The 5,902-nt window shown below is 32.6% G+C and overlaps 1 long non-coding RNA gene across 1 annotated transcript; it reads left to right on the forward strand.

Moving 5' to 3' along the window:
- The first annotated feature begins 811 nt into the window (after positions 1–811).
- Positions 812–5,433, forward strand: LOC114312737 (uncharacterized). The gene is made up of 5 exons (XR_003646939.2): positions 812–951; positions 1,724–1,786; positions 3,541–3,647; positions 4,340–4,666; positions 4,767–5,433. It is a non-coding gene; the product is annotated as an uncharacterized LOC114312737 (long non-coding RNA).
- The last annotated feature ends 469 nt before the right edge of the window (positions 5,434–5,902 follow it).

Here is a 5,902-nt window from a genome sequence, read left to right on the forward strand (position 1 = left end):
TATTCAGTTACTAAATTTTTTTTTAGTCGCCAATAAGTAAAATATCTTGACTAAAAAAATTTAGTAGCTACAACCTAAGCAAACACCAACTAATACATTTTTTAGTGGCAAAAAAGTTAACTTTTGGCGACTAAGGCCTTGTTTGTCATAACTTAAAAAAGTCAAAAAGTCAAAAAGTTACTATCCTATTTAAGTCACATCATCTTATTTAAATCACATCACCTCTCTACAATATTATTTCAAACCCAACCCATACTCAATCTATATTTCATAAAAGTCAAAAAATATATTTATTTAAATCATCTCAAACCGCCCTCAAATTCCTTTTAGTAGCTAAATCTAATCGCCAAAATTGTAAATTATTGTAGTGTTTTCTGGATAATTTTTTGAAAAATGTAGAGTTATTGCTTGGTTATTAGAAAATTTGAAAAACAAATTCAAAACCTCTTTTTTGGATTTTATTCTGTATGTGACGTGAATAGATAGAACACACCAGTACACTCTACTACTCTATTTCTAAATTGACCCTTCCTATTGCTTTTTTTTATTGGCCTGTTTGATAGAATTGTGGGAAAGTGCTTATATCTTATGTCTTAACAGTTTATAACTTATAATTATGAACATAAGTTGATTTTTTACTTATAAATTAAGCATCTCCTCTCCTACTTAAAGAATAAACTGATTTCTGACTTACAAAAAACTATAAGCTACATTATTAAACTAAACCAAACACATCAAAATAACTTAAATTAAACTAAAAGCTGAAATAAACAACTTTTAAGCTACACCAAACAGGCAGGCACGTTATCTTCACCAAACCATTTCAAGACTTGGCTTTAGTTGCTATGCCAAGGTCGGCAACACTGGAGCAACGACTCAGGCCAGCGACCAAGATGCTATTCAAGCGTGGCCAATTCGAGCTGTGGGTTACAAAGATCAGACAACAATGAGGTTAGACATTTGGATTCTTCTTGATCATTTTTTCATTTCATCTCCATTTTTCCTTTGGATTTTGATTTTCATTCTTCTTTATCATGTTGTAACCAAATCAAATTTCTCCAAGAAGATCAAGGTTTTCTAGATTGATTTCGAACAAAATCAAACTTTGATTTTGAAGATGAAGTTTCTGGATTAACCTCAAAATTATGTGGTTTGATTTTGGAACCATATCCCTAGTTTAATCTCAAAATCCCTTTCAGCATACAAATCAATGTTTTGCGGTTTGATTTCAGAAATTAATTTCAGCATTTTCAAACCAAATGCAAGTTTCTGAGTTACTAGTTTTGTGGTTTCAATTTCGGAAATTAAGTTTAGCATTTTTTTTAACCAAATGTAGATTTTCAGAGCTACAGATTTTCTGGCTTTTATTTCGAAAATTAAGTTCATCATTTTCGAACCAAATCAAAGTTTCCCCTTTCGGTTTGTGGATTCGATTTCGGAAATTAAGTTCAACATTTTTCGAACCAAAAGTAGATTTTTTGAGCTACTGGTTTTGTGGTTTTTATTTCGAAAACTAAGTTCATCATTCTTCATGCGAAATGCAGATTTTCTGAGCTATAGGTTTTTTGGTTTTTATTTTGAAAATTAACTTCATCGTTTTTGAACCCAATCAAAATTTCTCCTTTCGATTTTGCAGTTTAAATTTCGATTCATCGTCATTTTTTTCGAACCAAATCTCCATTTTTTTGAGCTTTATTTCTTCTTCTCTTCCTTATTGATGTAGTGAAACCTTCAATTTCTTGTGGCCCGTTCGATCTCCGCTATATGAGGAGTAGAGAGGAAATGAGTAAGTTTTGTAAACCCTTGTAATTGTATTCTATTATTTGTATTTGAATTCATTTGATCTTGGGTTTGAATTCATTACACACTATATTCTTATGGTCCTTACACACTATTCTTATGTCTGGATGTGCATTTGATTAATTTATTATTTTTAGATTTTTGAAATATTCTTTGGCATGTGAATTGGATTCAACATCCATTGCATCATTTCACTTGAAGTTCTACATTTTGTATTTATTTATGCTGATTTTTTACTAAGTCCTTTGAAGAAGGATTTGTCATTTGAATAACTGTGTTACCCCAATTATTTGGTGCCAGCAGTTGGGATCATGTTCATACCTATTGTAAATCCATGTTTTCTAATGTGTGCTAAATGTGTTCCTAGTTTTTGCATGGTATTTTTCCTATCTTCACCTTTATATCATATCTGACTTATATCCTTGTTAGGTCTTGTTATTGATTGATTTTATGGTGATGGTTCCATGCACACGAACTTAGAAAATGATATCAAAGCATTCCTTGTGGAGGAACTGTAATCGAAGCTTTTGATATTATTCTCTGTTTTTTGGGGATCATTTTGTCTTGATTTTATATCAAGTTAGCTTTGCCCTTATAAAATTACAAGTGACTAATTTGTCAGTAATCAATGTCATTGCTAAGTTTATAATGGTGTTAGGCTAGTTTTCTTTCTAATAAGTTGTTGGCCTTTCGCAATTGACCAGAATATTAGGCTTTTGATCATGATTAGTCCCTTTTTCTATTGGCTTCTTTTTAGATCAACCAAACAAGAACAAAGAGATGGCAGTGTTTCTGATTGATAATGTTTTTGAAATGTAATTCTTGATTTGAATTTATTTGTATATTGTATTGTCTTATTCCAATTTGATCAACTTTAACCATTCTGTGATTTTAATGATATGCTCATACTAATAAAGTGTAAAGCACCATTTTCTTAGTCTGTGCACTGTGCTTTTAAATTGTTCCACCTTCTCATTATAATTTCAAATGTCTTTGGCCAAATTAGTTCTTCATACAACGTTATTTCATTTGAATTTTGGATTGTATAATTAATGTTGCATCATCCATGCTTACTATCTAACAACCATATATTTATATTAAAAATTAGTGTACCTTTCAATGTTATGCAGTTCATGATTTATGAAAATTAAAGAATGTCTTTACTATCCACTGGAATGGAAAACTAAGGAATTAAAAAATATGGTTGCAGTTAATGAGTTTTATAATTTTTGTCTTTCAAAGTTACTTTCCTCTCAAATATTTTCCTGGCATGGTCCACAATATCAAATTATTTAAATGCTGATTTAAGTTTATTCATGGTTCTTTAATTGCGATTTGTCACGTTTCAGTAAGTACAAAAATAAAAATCATAGTCACAAGTCTCCACATATGCTGCTATTTATGCCTTATTTATATGACTACCATACTATTGTTCATAGCCTTCGATGTGCAAATAAAATTGAAGGATGCAAAGCTTTGATGCTCTTGTACCTCTGTCACATTCTTCGTAAAATTTAACTTGTTCTTTGTCCAACAAAAAAGCGAATTTAAATTGAGAACATGACTTTGGAAATACTTAATTCAAAACAAACAAAATAAACAAACAAAGAAAAAGCAGGACTCTAGAAAATGTTAGACTAAAAGGCAGTGTGATTTAATAACATGCTTTTTCCTTATCTGATTTTGGTTACTTTACCATTCATTACTTCATATCTGCTTATGATAAAGTCCACTATACAGTTCATTTCCCCAAAACCCAATTTCGTGAAGAAGCTTTGAAGAACAAATAAAAGACAAGAGAACCACCTACCTACATTCCATCTTTTTGTGGTGAAAACGATGTTGAGGTATGTTCCTCCACTCAACTTTATAAATGTTAGGGCTTACAAGTTTTACAATAAAGGATGGCATTCTTCATTGTGACATTTGACCGGATGTTTTTTTAATAGTTAGAATACAAACATGTTGTTCAATAAGTGGTTAGCAACACATACACAAGATAACCGTATTTTAGCCATGTCAATTAAATTTTGTACAACTGCTGCAAGTTATGCTCCTTTTATAGTTGAAATGTGCAATACTATTAGGCCATGTTTGATTCACAATACTAATAGTGAGGTATTAATAATCCTATCAAATTAGTGTGGTATTAACTATCCCACCCCTACCCCATTACTAATTATCCTACAAATTTGTTGGATTAATTATCCATTGGATTAATAGTCCTAAACCAAATGTCAAAACAAACATAGGATGGTTGGGCCCACGGATTAATAATCTTAATCCCATATTTTAATCCTTCCAATCAAACATGCCCTTACAGTATGTAGAAAAATAATTTGTTTTATGCCTCAATTTTGTCTACAATCAAATGTTGTTTCGTTACAAATTCAACAAGTTTTCATTCGTGCATAAATTTATCGCCGACATTTCTTTTAAAATTTTGAGAATTGTATGTTTAGAAACTAAGACCTCATGACTGAATTAAACCCATCAGTTTTGGGGCTATCATATAAGGATTGGTGCATGTATTTCATAGATGGACAGTGATGATGCACAAGAGTTGAAGTTGTGGCCAAGCAAGATTGAGTTGGCCTTCATACAAATCATGGTGGAAGAGGTGAAGCAAGATCCTTCCTTAACTAGGAAAAACTATTTCACTACAAGGCATTGGAGTCGGATTGACGATGAGATGTACAAGCAGTTTAAAGTTAAGTACACAATTAGTCGTTCAAAGCAAAAGTACTAACGCATCAGGCAATCCTACAATACCTTTGTCAAATTGAAGAACCATGCGAGATTTGGATGGGATGACCAGAGAAAAAGAGTCACGGCCCCTGATGACATTTGGGATCAATATGTTAAGGTAATTACCACTACCTTAGACTTGAGTACAAATTTCCTAGTGCACTTCGTTAAATACAAATTAATTCTTTACCACATCTTTGGCTGTCATACTTTTGTAGGTGCATCCCAAAGCTAAATTTTTCAGGGAAAAACGACTAGATAACATGGACTTGTTAGATGTCCTGTTTGCAAATTCCCAAGCCACTGGTGCACTTGCTTGTATTTCAACCCAAGGACCCCCAACCTCTGATGAAGAAAGGGATATTCAAAGTGCATTCTTTGGTGTTGGTATCAATTGTACTACCAAATCTTTTCATGGTGATGATGAAATTGAAGGAGATGATAACCCCAAGGTGGGTAGGAGTGGCGGTAATGATGGTGGGCGAAAGGGCGCACACATGGATTTGGCACTCGATACATGGACTGCCACAAATCTTGCAAAAAAAGAATTTTATATGGTAAGGAGCAAAATGTCTGAAGCGAGTGAAGCCGACAAGAATCGGTACTCCATCGATGCATGTATGGACTATTTAGCAACAATGGAAGGAATCAATCCCGGCCAATATGTAAAGCCATGTGAGAGCTTCCGCGATAAACAAACTAGAAAAATGTTCATCAGGATGCCTCCAATATAAAGATGCATTGGGGTTCTTAAGTCAGCTTAGGAATGAACTTCAAAAATGGCTGCAATTTTGTCTTGTTGTGTAATGCCTCGAAATAATTAACATTAACCTATCTCATAATAGTGCTACAATTGATCAACAATCTCATAACTTCTATTCATTATATCTTTGATCATTACAAAAAATGACATGCAATATATATTCACAAATCCTAGATTCTGAATCTATAGCATATGGCATGGACACAAGTGTAAAAAGATAAATAAAACCAAGTAATGAAATGCCTTAATGGTTACAATTATCCAAGACGATATTTGGTTATAACAAATTGAGCTTAAACTCAATACAAGTAAAGCCTTAGGCTTAAACAAAGATAATTACATCAAGAAATCAAAAATGAAGCCTTAAGCTCTAAGTCCTCCCAAGTTACATCCTTGGTGGAGGTATATCATCAGCACTTGAAAGTTGTTATCCACATAAGGTGAGCCACAGTCCAGTAGAGATACTCTAACACAGTATATGAATCTTAGTAAAAGTATAAGGTGAATGCACATGCGTGCCATTTGTCAAACATTCATCGTTTTCCATCCCAAAATAATGCAATGCCAAATTATATATCAATTCATGAAAAT

Source organism: Camellia sinensis, chromosome 14, assembly GCF_055761805.1.
Source record: "Camellia sinensis isolate YWXY chromosome 14, ASM5576180v1, whole genome shotgun sequence".
Classification (NCBI taxonomy): Eukaryota; Viridiplantae; Streptophyta; class Magnoliopsida; order Ericales; family Theaceae; genus Camellia; species Camellia sinensis.